Below are 15,510 nucleotides of genomic sequence, written 5' to 3'. Positions count from 1 at the left end.
GCTAGTGTATAGTACTTCCTTGAAGTAATGTGCTACTTTAAAAAGCTGGGGCACTCTCATTGCCACAAATAATTTCACCTTCCTCAGGTTTTAGTCGGTCAACTAACTTGACTATCACATTATGAGTATCATCACAACATCGTTGTTCGTGCGTCCTGTTCTTCTCTTCAGGAAATACTTCACGTAGTTTTATTGCCGCTCCTGCTGCCGCTTGTGCTGTTGCTGGCACTTCCTGAAATCTACACACGTCTAGAATCGTCATGCTCACGTATAGAATGTGTTGACAGTCGCCGAAATTTACGCATGGCAGAAAACTGCAGAGGGACAGAAGTGGTAACTTGAGTCACCCAATTTGGTTAACATGGTAGAATCACAGCGTTTTGTGCGACGGCCTACTTTAGCCGAAGTGTTTCTCGCATTCTCGTGCAATAACGATCTCATACCGCCATCGAGTCATCATAAGCCACGGTTTCTCGTCTGAACCTGTGAGTTACTAGAGGAATAAAAGGGCAATGCGATCGAAGAGGGATTTAAAGGAACACCGATGACCCGGTGCTAATCATGAGGCCCTCTATGGACATGAACGAAAACGAACTTATCGTCTGAAAAGGGCGAATGGTCCTGGAGATTTATTCGCGAAACTTCCTTGTAGTACTTCAAGGATATTCAGCGAGTTGCTTTACCACGGGTATAAGCAAAAAAGGACTGGGCATTTTCGTTTACAGTCTCTAATGTGTTGTATATTATCTACGCAACGGGAGTCAATTACGCGACCAACAGCATAAGGACCCTCGTTCTTGTTTTTAACAAGTAAACGTGAACATTTTCTGTTGCATAAACAATTAGAGTGAACTGATATTTTGATGGGCATAGAAAAGGTGGAAGGTCGAGCCGCTTGTGACTGAATCAGCTCAACAATGATAGGATCTGGAAGACACCTTGTAGTAGGACCTGAGCTCACCGTCGACGCTGTTTCGTAATGGCGGTCTTTGATGATAACAATGATTTCATATTATAAAAATGCTTATCATATGCACTAGAACGATATTAGAATGAAATGGGGCCCAGCATCAACTTGTACAATGATAGCACTTCTCTCGCGCTATAAATTTTTCTTCACTTCCTTTTGCTCGACTTGCTAACTTTGAATTCCCTATACCTCACTTTAGCTATTTTGTAAACGGTTGACATTAGCTGAAGCATAAGTTATCGTTGCTAGCAGTTCTTTAATGACGAAAGTCGTTTTAACTATTGAAAAGTTGTTAAGGCTGAGCTTGAGCAGTCTGCAGCTAAAACACAGTCGGTATCAAATGTATACCTTACGTAGCCGTTACGCAGACGAACGTGTACTTTGCGTGTATTAAAGTTCATATTATAAGATAGATTCTAATACACTCTGTAATACCGTTTCGGACATTGCAGGAACAAATTAACGATATATTCGAAAAAAAAGAAAAAAAAAACTATCCAATATAAATATTCGTTCGAATTTTGTCTTCAGCGTGCCTTCGAGATGAGAAACAAAAAATCTACGTTGGTCACACGTGCATGGTAGTAGCAAATAATGCCGATAATGAATATAGCTTAAATTCTATGGGTACGATTGTATAGTTAGGCATTTGTACCGCGCTGACGCCAACCTATGTCTCTGCGCAACAGGTTTGATGGATACGCCTGAAGCAGCAGATACCGCAACCAGGTCAGATGGCACCAAGCTACATGCATACCTCAATACCCTCATTTGAAATACCTCGCCAACAGAGTAGATTCGTAGGAGCCCATACGCGAACAATGCGGTCCAATGAGGCTTTGAGAACGGCAAACGCTCGATGACAACGAAAAAAGAACCTACCTTGTTACCAGTGCATGAAATCTAAATAGGCCCGAGCCGGTAAAAAGAAGGAAAACGCAGCAGGGCCAACCTCCCTGACAAATCTGGTGATCGGTGTCACGGGGTGCTAATAGGCAAAGAGGAAAAGGCTCGGAGGGCGGTGCAAGACTTCGAGAAAAAGTGAGAACATATTATTGCGCGGATTAGCGCAGCCAGTCACTCAGAGTTGACGAATAGGTAACAAGGAACGGTAGAAGAACGCGTCTTGTAGATTATAGAATTGGTTTGCTAAAACTGCTACTGTCTACTGTTAGAAAAAATGATTAAACAACTCGCGGCAAGAAGTCGGGAGTTTCCCAAAGCGGAAGGTACTGAACACGCCGCCTTCTGCGTCGTCTAACGACATAAAACATTCAAAATTTTGAGGTAGTAGTAGTTCTATAAGGAAACGGGAAGTGGCAGGAGAGTTTTTGTGTTTAAGAAAACTGTGTGCTAGACCTCTGCCCTAAGGAAACCAGTAAAGAAAGATTTACAAAATCGGGGCCTGTCATAGTTAGTCAATGAGTCTTCGTAATAGTGCAGCGATAGCGTGCTTCTTCGCTTGATTTGGACTTACGCGGTGCAGGTTCGAAACCAAACGTAAATAGCCACATTTTGTTTCGTGCTGGAAGGGGCCGCCAATCGTCCTAAGCAATGCTTAGCCAGAGACAGTACCGTCGGATATTAAACTCCGAAATGTCGGGTAAGAGCAAGCGGATGCTTAGAGAAACACAGCATACCAGTGTCGTTCGACGAGCAAGTTCGCGGCGTGGTGCCGGCAGCCGTCAAAGCTCCATCGTCAAGTTAGGTGGTGCGACGATAAAAGCAAAACTTATACTTCACAAGGACGCGCATTATTGCTTAGGCCAATTGGTTCCTTCTAAAAATCTTAATTGAAAAGAATAAAGCCTGATATAATAGTACGCTTTGCTTGCTAATGAAGGAATACGTTTAGCCGATTGACTATGTGGTGAGCGTCGCGGCTCGTACCGCAAGTTAGCGAAGGGGTCGCTGATTAATGCGCGTCTTGCGGTGGTTTTCACGGTATTGCTGTTCATTTGAGGCCTATCAAAGAACGCTATGCTCCATCGTCATCTAGGTAAGCATCGTTTTATTTCATTCAATCAAATATACCATCATGCGCTCCGACATCATTACAATAACAGGGGACACTTCCTATGAGTTTCTTGTGAGTATTTAGAATCATGGCTTTATCCTTTGCTAAGCCTATGCTTCACAATGGTGAAGCGTATATTAGGTTAGAAAGAACGTTTTCTTTATACAATTGTATCTACAGTCTAAAATTTTTAAGAACACATTTGCGCTTAAAGAATTTCTGATTTTCTGAACCCATTCCATCTGTTGATGTACACCAAGACACGCGAACCTAGGATAACACATTAAGCAGTAGCCTGCTAATGCCCGTTTACCTACAACACGAAGCTTGCACTCGAAAAGCCAAAAATTCACTTTTAGTAATTCTTTGCCACTGCAGCGGCCACCTTCGTATCATCCTTGTTTTTGTGCTTCTTTCTACTCTTGTGCAGTCTAGATAGCTACAAAGATAGCTTCGTACAGCTGCATTTCAAATTCACCGTATGGCATGATAAGCGCTGACTTCTCCTTTTTTTTTACTGAAAGCGGCATAGCCTCGAGATCTTCGTGTACAAACGTATTCGATTATGGACACGTAGTGATGTTTGCGGAACCAATTTTCGTCACGATTCGCAGCTTTTCTGTGCTCGGTTCACGTCTTACACAAAATATGGAGTATTTCCTCTTCTCTTTTTATCCCTTTTCTATTTTCCTTTTTCTCACTTTTCTTTCATACGGGACGAGGCGAGGAAAGTCAAGTAGAGGAAGACAATGGCGGAAAACGCAGCCAGCGAATATGAAGAACGATGTAGGGAAACGGCGGCTCTTCTAGCAATGGATACCGGCGCCAGTATCAGCAGAGGTACCAGTGTTGAAAAATTGAGATTGTCGACGAGTAGAGATCGTCTTCGTCTGCTTTAGGCTTAGTAGGGCGTGGGAAGTCCCTAAATTTGGGGGTTAGCGAAATCGTACGACGCAGGCGAAGAATGGAAGCATTGGGGGGATAGAGAAGGACAAGGAGCATCTCTACATCTCTACTGCTGCTGGGGCCGCCTCCGAGCTCAACGACAGCAGGAGTAGCAGCACCAGCAGCTTCTAAGGTTCCAGATAGAGAATAAGTGGACAGGACAGACAGGTCGAGAAAAAGCTTGGGAGAAAACGAAGGGAAAAGGGAAAATGCGCACGAGGAAAGACTTGCAGCACGATATAATCTTCCGATTTGGTCAAGCACAAAATATCGGCAAAAAAATTCGATTGAAAAAAGCCAGCGCGCCAACCATCCACTCAGCGGCGTTTTCTTAGGCTCTCAGAGCCTCTAGAGATGTCGGCACCGTCAAAAGGGTTTGTCATAAGGGTGCTAGCTGCAAGAGGCACAGTGTCTTTGGTCGACCTTTGACCTTTTCTGTGTACTATATATAACGAAAACGGGGTAATTTAGTAGGAGACCGGTAGAATGACTACATGCTTGACCAGCGGCAATCCTTTCTACCATTCTACCTTTCCAATCCACCAGGGCAAGCAGACAGGCAGGCAAAAGCATTTAGCGTGTCTGAATAACTTCACTACTCAGTGACCCAGATGTATGTACCAACAACAAAACTTGCTAGCAACAGTTGGCGCTGCAGTAGTATTATCCTATGCTGATGTACTATCACTGAGGTGGGTCTTCACGGGCGCTGTCCTCACAGGCTAGTCAACTGCCATATAAAGCATACATGAGGACTGAGGTCGATTGTCAGCGGAGATGGTGTACGGCGCTGATCGATGCAACATATGTAGATCATTAAGGCGCTATTCGCCATCGTGTAAAAATTCTACACTTTCAAAGATGAGCGATGGGAAAATACTCTACTTGAGAATGAGTTTATTTTGTTAGGCGATTCGCACACTTTCGAGCAAACCTTTTATTCTACGACGTAAAAGATGGGGCATATTTTTACACTGACTACTTGGCTAGATTTTCTGATCACTGTAAAATGTTTTACGTGGAGTTGATACCAAATATCATCCCTATCAACGAACTTAAACTGTGAAGGAGAAAAAATCCTAGACAAAGATAGAAATAATACACTATACATCTTAATGGAAAATGTAGATAAAAGGAAAAGACAACCAAAATGACCTTGCAAAGTGAGTCAAGCACCTCGCATGTCGTCGATTGTCGGCCAGATAGCTTTTCTTGCACGCCGCAAACATTATGCGTTCGCTTATTTATAGTAAAATGCCCACCTGGGTAGTCAGCTGCCATGAAATATCCATAAGGTCTTGTTTTGTTTGCTATGTAACCAACTAAATCACTCATCCATCCTAAGGCCAGCTCAGCGTCCTTTTCTCTTACCGCCTATACGGACTTTAAATCCTGAGTGATCACGCTGGTGTCATACTATACATGTATACAAGGCTCGTTCGTATAAGGGATCACACAGCTGACCGTAATTCTCTCACGGAACACACGGAACACACTTATTTTTAGGTTAGTGGACAACGCCACAGTACGCGTTGCTTCGTCACGGTTGCTATTGGTCATCTATATCAGCTAGCAGTGCCTTGTGTTGTCCGGTCGTGCGACGACAAAACCGACAAGTGACGTTGGCGTTCAACCGCAATCCTACTCCCTTCGCGTTGCCGGACTCAACTTCTCGCAGGGGGTTTAGCTTTCCTACAAGTCCGCTCTTGTAGCTTTTTGTAACTAGACGAAACGGCTATGTGGGGCAATGCACTAATCGAAAGACGTGCTCATAACCAGTTGACTCTGTTGTTGTTCATTCACTTTCTCTGTGGCCCTTTTTTAGGGAAGGCAAATTTGCAAATAGAGAGGATCTGGTACAGGTAGGAGTAGTACAAACATATAGCTAATAAGGCAAGTTTCTGCTCTTTATTGTGGCCAGGAAGAGACGTCGAGGGTAGAGTCACTCCGAAGTCCAAGAAGGCCTCCGAGAAAACATTATTTGCACGATGCGTCCGCCACACCCATGGGCATGCCCATGAAAGCCAAAGCCGACAAACAAAGTAAATGTTGGCAAGGCAGGTGAAGGTGGCGCGAAGGGAAATGGCCTCCTGACACTACGATAACAATTCGCGGATCGTTTATTCTGTGTCAACAAAATGCATTTCAAATGGTGAAGAAAAACATAACTGCGTGTTTTTTATTCCTGTCTCACGGCTGAAAACGTTTAACAACTTATCTACCATAGGTGTCTCGTGTTGGAGAGGTGCAACAACTTGTTTGTTCAGAACTTAGGCTTTATTTGTTGTAACACAGGGATATATGAGGCGAATCGGAGAGGTCTATGGCACTGGATGTAGTTGGAGGTTTTCCTTAATCCAAATCTCTCTATCATTCACGTTGAGCGCAAAACGCTACCTTTAAAGCGAAAAATACACAAAGGCGTGCTTGTACAATGTTAAATACATGAGGATAAACTTGACCGTTTTCATATCTCATGCGACGTTTTCTTTGGCTATTGAGGAGAGGACGATGCGAGGCATTCTGGGGCGAGCAGTTGGTGGATTAATGAAATGTGACGTGGGCCAGTTGTACCTGTTTATGTTACTACCCGTACAATTGTCGTTGCTGCTTCTGCTGCTGCCGCTGCAACCGCCATAGTGCGCAACCGTTAAATCGTGTCTGACACAATTTTTCAAATGGCCACTGCCTGGGCCTTGACTTGATGTTTGTTGCGTACCACTTGCCATAACTTTCTGGTGCGCTTACTCCTCGACGCATACGACTGACACCCATTTGCCTCGTTTTTCATTCGAGCCTGTTTCCGTTTATCCCGTATTTGCTTAACAATTTCCCACAAGTGTCACAAGCGCTCCGGCCACATTCAAAGTGACGTTTGAACACCAAAGCTAACGTTGTATAGCCATTGTCGCCTTTACACAAGTGCTTTTCTGTGTCGGTTAGCAACGGCAATCCTTAGAACGGTTGTAGCCTTTCGTCCCATGCTTTTCTCTGGACCCAGAACAGGCGTAGATTTCGGGTGGCTTTGTGCGTCAAACCCGTTTCCTGTGCTGTTCCTCCAGAGAACACCAGAGCAAAATCCGATACAACTTTAGCAATCTTCCTCATTTCGCCGTGAAAAATATTTCTTTTCCTTCCGTCAAAGTTAATCGCTTAGTGATTTGGATGAATAGGCCTCTGGCTGCAGCTAGACTTGAGTTATTTCGTTTAAATTCGTGGTATGACATATGTGCGATTCTTAAAGCTCATGGCTTGATATTGATAGGCAAAGCATTAGAGAGGCTATGTATATTAGAGAGTAAGCCAAGACGTTTAACTATGAGCACCAGCTCATGATTTTTTGATCAATTTGTCAATCTCCAAATTTCGCCGACAGGGCACACACAACTATGTCATCGCTCATTTGGTGCATTGGCCATGACTTGACTGGGCTTGAACCTGCAAATCGTACTGCTGTTCCGCCAACAATCTTTCGACTTGTATGTTTTGGATAAATCCTTACTTAAATCTTAAAGCCCCCTCTTGCCCAACGTCTTGATCAATTCTTGATGGATTCCGCAGGTGCTGTTATCTTCGTAAATTAGAAACTCGATTTCATATAATTTTCAAGGCTAAATAACATCACAGTATGAAGCACCTAACGTAAATATTTACCGAACGTCGCTAAACTGTTTTGAACAAGCTTCTGAAAAAAAGCTAAGACATAGGAAAGGCCTATCACTGCATTCACCTTAGCTCTACCAATATTTTCTAAAGTGGTCATAAGTTTAACCTAACCAGAACGGACTAAGCTTTTAGCTAAAAAATTACGAGCAAAACGGAGACGGCAGAGCCAATACTAAAAAATCGAGTAGGATAGGGTGCTCTGTTGGGATAGGCTGCCCGTTTTCTGGATACTTCGAGCTAAAACTTGAGATGACGGTTAATTGAAATTGTAAAAACAAGGTTGAGCACTTGTAATAAATTGGCTTAGCCAGAGACTAAGTGGAGTGACGGTACGTTAACTATAGATACGATTTCATAGAAAACATCGTTCAGAAGGTAGAATTTCGAAAGCCATCTTTTATGCCGGGAGTCGGTGGGAAGGCTAAAGCGACTCACAGCGACCGACAAATCACTAATGTTGAATGGAGGGACAGAACTGAGCAACTTAAATTCTGATTCACCAGATTAATCGTTCTTCGTTAAGATCACTTTTAGGAGAAAGTTTTGGGCTGGAGCCAAACTGTAAAGAGCCTTGAGCCGGCCAAAACCAAGTCCCAGCATGGCTTTAAAGGCTTGCAGTAGAATTAAAAGTTGTCTTTCTTTCGCTTTTTTGGGGATGAATGTGATGTGCTAAAGACTAACCTTTCTCTGCGACAATAGATGCGAACCTCTTTCGTTTCTGATTAGCAGCACAGCTCTAAGAACACCAGTTCAAAAGAACACATGAATGAGGCATCGCTTTTGACATATGTGCTGAGTTTTTTTTTTGCCGACATATGTTTACCGATGATAGTAAAGCCGAAAATTTTCAAAAATGTTCTTCTGTCCCTCAGCAGCGGTTGAGCTCCCGCCTCTATCTGAAGCTGAAAATCTCTTTCGTCAATAACAACCAGTCAGCCTGAAAAATCAGTTTGCTTTTTGGACGCAAACTACTCCTGGGGTATGGTTTAAGAGATTTCTAGGGCCAACTTAGCATACGATTTCATTCGGTCATATTTGAGATCGACAGATGTACTACGGAGATCCGCTGAGATACCGACTCATAAAGTGCATACTGTCAGAACGGGCTATTATTTCCAGTTATCCATTAAATCTATCTAACCTAGTCCGTCTGCTCTTCATACTACGTATAATTTAGTTCTCTTGCAGAATATCTTCTTCACATTTCCGAACGTGTGCAAAAAAATCTTTAGTTGAATCGTAACTCATTGGACGTGTGTCTATCAAATCAGCCCAAAATATCTAGCAACAGGTGCAAAGTCATCCTCATAACATACACATTTTACTAAAACAAATGACAACAGTGACCTTTTACTAGCCTAGGTTGCTTGATTACCACCGTTCTATCTGCTTCTGCCGGTCCTGGGCCGTTGCCTCAACTTAGTTCGGACCAGCGAGCGCTAGTTTTAACACAATCCTATGTCGTTCTCGTTCACAGCTTAACGCGAAACAACCATGAACCTGGAAGCCAGATAGGGCAATGGCAGTCAGCTGGTGTTCAGATGCACTTGCAGTTTCGCAGCGTTTAGACCCAGATCTGCGAAAACTTAAGCGCACTGACCGAAGGTACTAAAATTACACTGCAGATGTCCAATTAGGAAAACGGAGACGACGACAGCGGGGGTTCTTTGCACAGACAGAACACTGCGCCCGCATTCAGGACCACGAACGGGAGTGTGCACATATAGATGAACGAAAAACCATAGAGAAAGGGTAGATAGGACAATTCAGCAAGCCCAGAAATAGACATTCTGCGGTAGGTCTGTTTGAAATAGAAACAGTACTGGTATTTGTAATGGTAATAATTACACGTCGAATGAGACAATCTGACAAACTGGTTTAAACTAAATGGCATATATGCTCAAGCAGGCCACTTCGCTTAGGACATGTTCCGAGTATGACGTTCTCGTTACATAGATATTCTGTTAGACAAAATTGAATGGGAATGTGAGTTTGGCGCGACGGGCGATTGGAAATTGTCTGCACCTCTAGCCCTTGGGGGGGGGGGTAGGAACGTGGCCGTTGGGTAACAACAACTCGTAAATATAGAATGATGACAACCTCAAGGACCGAATCATTTATCTCGGAAAATGTGACTTTTTATTTGAAAGAAGTATCTACGCGTCGAACTTTCGCTTTGTCTACGATAAGGATTTCACGCAATCAATAATACGCTGCATCTTTTTAAAAAAATATATGTAGACCTATGGATTATGATATAGATTATTAAATCTACATCATAGTTTTTTCAGTTATTTACTATATATATATTAATAAGTTATTTAGAGTGAGAAAACGAGACAGGGCTGCTGGGAACATTGGTCACATTTATATAATAGTCGTCGCGGCACCCCGTGGTATTGTTGTGAGATTTGTTAGCCCACTGCCTTTACTGACCCATTCAAAATCACGCCCAGTCACTCGTAGAGTTTTTTCGGCAGATTATCTGCTCAATAACGTTGCTAAATATGGTTCCGCCAATAAAACAGGAGCTTAATACTAGATGGTTGACAGAAACACACGCCTGGCTCCAAAAGCAGTTTATTATGGCTAGAAAACTCAGAATTCCTCAAATTAAGCCAAGTTAACCCATTCTTCTGCTCAGAGTGATTCTATTCGATGCTGTGTTAAACAATCTGCGTGTTCCTCTGCAGCTTTTGTATCCATTTATGGGGAGTGTTATTCAACTCTACTTTGGATATGTTTTTTTGTTTATGCGCATTAACGGGTACGAGCTAGCGTGACGCTACGTATTGCCACAATTTATTTTCCGACCGTTTCGAGGCACGAGTCCCATTTTCGCGTTCATCAGTAAAAGGCACCCAGAGTTACGTCCGGTTGATAAACGCAATGGAAGTTTGATTATATCACATCTTATTATATCGACGCGCCTACGCTAATCGATAGTATATTACCTCAATTTCCTTTCGTTGGTAGTAAAAGTACCACTATTACTACCAATATTTATTATATTTGAGACTCTGGCTTTACCATCCTTCGTAGCTTTGCCCATATGGTATTGCTACTCTTGATGGACAATCTCGTGACCAGCGAAACTGCAAATAGCTGGGTTCAGTATTTCCTAAAACGTCACCCTGTGCCTCTGCCGGTTTATTTGCGTTAAATATCCAAACTCGAAAATAGATGTTTACCATTTTGTCTGGGCTGCTTCATCAAAATGGTGTAAATGTTTCGTTAAGAAAGCAAACGAAAAAAAATGAGCCGCAAGAAAGGGAAGAGCACAGGAAGTCTGGAACGACTCCACTGCTTTGGGCGTCGGTCGAGATTTTGTCAAGAAGCCACTAAAAATAACTAGATCGCAGTCAACAGAAATAGAGAAAAAAGAGGCTGAAATCGACCCACTGGTTTGGCCGCAGGGAGTCTTATTGAAGCATTAGTACTATGGAATAGTTATGCAAGTATACATGCATGTAATACGTGCTATGAATTAGTAAGGTCTTGTTTCTGTATTATTATTCAGTAAGTGGATACGATGGCTACAGAATGAACCAATGCAAACTTAATGCAACAGAGAACTAACTGGCTATATAGTAAGGTTATTTGTTACTTCTGGTTCGCGTCTGATTTAGGTCTATGTAAGCATAGTTAGGGCTAGTTGAAATTGCGTTTAAGACATATAACAAGACATAGAAAAAAGTTAAAAAGACAGCAAAAGAACCTGTAATGTTATAATACTCGGATTTGTTCGAACAGTTTCAAATTTTTCAGTTCAGTATTTATTTTTGTTGTGTCCTTTTTGTATGTGTAGGACAATAGATCCTGAGATCTCTGCCTGCGGGGTAAATATCGAAGACTCTTGAGGCAGTCCCTATGTCGATAGCCTCAGCTGGGTTAGTTGCAACCTTATGACGGTCAGGATCCATGAAAAACGCTGCGAATACACATTCTCGTTCTTTATATAAATAGTATCATAGCAAACTACGAGTTGTGTTATTAAGTTTTATAGAACCAATGATGAAGTCACTTCGATTTGAGACTTCTCAATGTTCCATGAAATTCTATCCGAGGGTCATATTTTCGTCAGTTGTATTACTGCAACTCATTGAAAAAAATTATAAATACCCTTGAAAGAGCCTGATAGGGTAATTCCATTAAAAACGTCAAGATAAATGGTGGTAAGTACGACAAATTGTGGCTTAAAGAAATACGGGCAAGGTCGTTTCAATCAAGCCTAGGCAAACGAGCTACCACTTAATAAGCTTCACTTTTCATTAGACATATTCGGTTCAAAGCTGAACCCTAATTTAAGTTTGCAAAATACTAAAATGATCTGGGCTTAATTCATATCGCCGCGTGTATATACACTATGACGTCATTGCTTCAGAACAATATAGACAGTACCTAAATATATGTCGTATTGTATCATACAGTCCCTAACCAACAACCCTTAACTGTTCATCATTAACGCCGAAGTAGCACAAGTAAAGATCTGGATAAGTATTATGAATTTTACGTCCGGTATGATTTCAGCTAAGCATTTCGACGAGTACCTTCTCCCGGCACGAAGCGAAGATTCCTTCGAATCAAACTTCTTCGCTAAACGTCTTCAAGTTTAGCAAACTGCGCAATCACATAGACAAAAAAGATTAGATTATCTAAACCATCCCAACGAAAAGGCCAGCAGGTACATCCCGCACAAATCAACAAGAAATAATAATTTAAAAGGACTTCCACGTAGTTTGTATTGCGGTGTACGTAGATCGAGCATTCTGTTGCTAAACATCCGAACGAGACATTTCATGTCGGCCCATTTGCCTAAACAAACATGCCCATGCAAGTGTATTTTATGCTTGGTGCCCTTCAGCCATCAGTCGTCGACTCTCGCAAGACCTATTTTCAGTCTCCGCTTCTGTTATTACCCCCGAACGCCATTCACAGTAATATACCGTGATGTTAGTACCGGCAAGTCGTGCTGTCGAACAGCTCTTTTTCGCGGGCACCATGAAGTATGCAAGAAACGGGAACGCCGTTTCGACTCCTGAAGGCGTTAAGCAGCTAGTCAGCAGACCCCTACTTTTGGTTTGGACCTGCAAAGTCTACCAGACCCATCCTCCCGCGGACATTGGCATCTTCCTTTTCTATTGGAAAGCAAAGATGACAATACCTACTTTTATTGCTGGCGAAACTCTTCTAAACTGTAATGCTAAACAACTTAAAGTTAGGGCGGCGCGAAGGCGTTCCCCGGTGCCCGGTTCCTGAAACGTTTGCCTGTTGATACGTTGTATCATTCTGTTTCTATCGCGATTGTGAACCTACAAAATGCAGGTTTGTAAATCTTCGAAAAAGCTTATAGCAGAACTAAATATTATTTATCAGACAGCTCAAATAAGCGTTGCAACTTTTTGATTATAATTTGTCGATGTGAGGCAAGTGTTGTTAAACGTGTATGTACAGTGGCCGATTTTGCATAAGCGGTCGAAAGCGTAATCTTCTACGCAGACATAATTACTTTCATATTATCGAGTTGTTTGCGGTATGCCAAGCTATAAAGTTTTGCCCTTGTATCTTACTAATTACAGGATATTTAGTTGTAACGAAAGAGAATCGACAGCAGGTTCAAAGACATAAACAACGTGTTATAATCAATATGTCTCAATAACCATGCAGACGTAAGCCGTGAGGTATGCGCAACGCACCATACTATTCGATTACTGGACCATAACACTATCAATTAAGAAATGCAGATACTAATCTTGTAAATTATAGCAAAATGAATACTAACAAGCTCGACAACACATGGCCGTGCACACTGAGCGGAAGAGCGTGCCCATCGAATTCTCGCGATAGAAAAAGGTTGCATAATAGATAGATATGGATAATAGTCGTGTTTGGTAGATGCTGGCCACGCTTTCACTCACTGCTTGAGCAAATCGTATGGTGTACAGAATGGAGGCGACGCGGAATTGAGTGAGGACGTGGGTTGGATGACGGCTTATAACGTCCCGATGCTGCTGATGCCGTTGGTGCTAAAATCCGGTAGAGTGTTTGGGGTGTTGAGAGGTTCCCGTGTGAACGCCGGGGGCGCAAAAGGCTCTGTGCTATTCGATGGGTTACGCCCATCGATAAAGAAGCCAAAGAGTCCTTGGCTCGCTGGACCGTCTACTTTTCCCCTAGCCCAAGATACGTTTCGTCGCCTTGCGGACGGAAGAGCAAAGCAGCGGACCGGCAAGAGAAATCGTCGAACGACTCGGGCTTAACTCAAGCTAACTGAGATGGATTTCTACGACGGAGCATCAGTGAAAGTCGGGGCATTATGATATTGAGATTGCCGTATCCTGAGCGAGAATGGTATTTTGACTAAGCTTTCACTTCGATGTCGATAAGATTATAGATCAGGACCTAGGCGAGTTAATTTATTAGGTTCCAGACTCGAGGGAATTGCAGTTTAAGTGATTACTTTGACTGTCTGATCTGGTGGCTTCCCTAAGCATTCAGTAAAATTCTGCCGTACAGGGGTACAGGATAACACAGGTTACAAAGAAAGACAGGGGCCCGGATAAGTTTGTGGGTCTGTTTCTGTAGGTTGCGGAGGTTTTCTGTGGATCACCTGTAAAAGTAACTCACATGATTATTGCCTATATATCGCCTTATTAACGGCACTGGTGCTATAACTTTCATGTTTCGCGGAACAAAAATTCACAACAAATATCTATCCAAATAAATTTAATGTTTCAATAAACATCTATACTGCGGACATTTGCATATCCAAAAGCATTTTGCAAATAAAGACTATATAGAACTTGTGTGGTTCGAAATTCTATAACAACACAGAAAAGAAAATTTTCTGATATAAAAAAAAATAAAAAGCTAATTTGAAAAGTGGTAATTGCCATTGCCGTCCGGGCATTAATTCAATGTAATTTAAACAAAAGTGTCCTGAGCTATTGTCTTTCCCTGCGTGACTAAGCATTTTAGCAGTTTTGAGGATATCAAAGTAAACGTTCTTGCGTCGACATACAGTTTCGTCGTGCTGTAACATCACAGTGTAGTAGAGTGTCTGCAATTTGCAGGAACAGAAAGAAGATTCGCTCCATAGAAGCATCTTCAAAACACGCCAACGATGTTACTGCATACCTGTCGTAATAGACAATTGTCACCGGCCTCTCTTCTTATTGCTACTAGCCCAGTAGGGCATCGCTCTAGCAAGCCGTACTTATCTTCCTCATCATTATCGTTATCTGTAGCGCAATTAATCGCGTTAGCCGTAGGCAGACGTCGTAGAAAACAGCTATCAAACACCTGAGCGGACATTTGGGTATCTCATCGGTGATATCTTGGATAGACTGAAAGCGAACTATAGTAGTCTTTTGATAGGGGTATATACAGTATTCCGCCAGGCCGTTCCGGTCGTCTTCGACGGATGTTCCCATGCGTCCAGTAGATGCGGTCGAGGAAGTGTTATGATCTGCTTGCCATGTAGATTACCTACGTTCCGTTGGGCGTTTAACAAAACCTCAGAAAAATATAAAGGATGTTCCACCGCAGCGCACTTTGTTAAGGTTTGTCAAATCTGTGAGCGACACCGATGAGCAAGTTAATATGCCCCCCGCGACGCATACACGGCAGAGCTCGGAGGCAAGCCAGGACCTTCACTTCAGCAATGGCAGTTAAAGACAGCTACTAACTAAGGTTTGTTTCGATTAAATTCGACCGAAGATGGTTGATGGATGTTCTTCTACGTGTTGGGTCATCACTGTGTGAAGACAATTTGTCTTAGTTAATTTTTGTAATAGCTCAAATGATTACACTGTCTTATGATAATATGCGAAAATATACGCAGTGATCCTTCGTCGCTTAGGTAATGTTTAGTCTAGTAACAAGGAACTGCAGGTTATTGAAAGCGATCGTTGAA

General features: G+C 42.5%; 1 protein-coding gene across 2 annotated transcripts in view; it reads right to left on the bottom strand.

The window, feature by feature from the left end:
- Positions 1–15,510, bottom strand: part of LOC111255290 (uncharacterized) — a 100,054-nt gene that overhangs the window by 55,193 nt on the left and 29,351 nt on the right. The gene's annotated exons all lie outside the window — the stretch shown is intronic.

The sequence above is a fragment of the Varroa destructor genome, unplaced genomic scaffold, assembly GCF_002443255.2.
Source record: "Varroa destructor unplaced genomic scaffold, Vdes_3.0 BEIS01000001.1, whole genome shotgun sequence".
Lineage (NCBI taxonomy): Eukaryota > Metazoa > Arthropoda > Arachnida > Mesostigmata > Varroidae > Varroa > Varroa destructor.
This window is presented reverse-complemented; position numbering and strand designations above follow the sequence as displayed.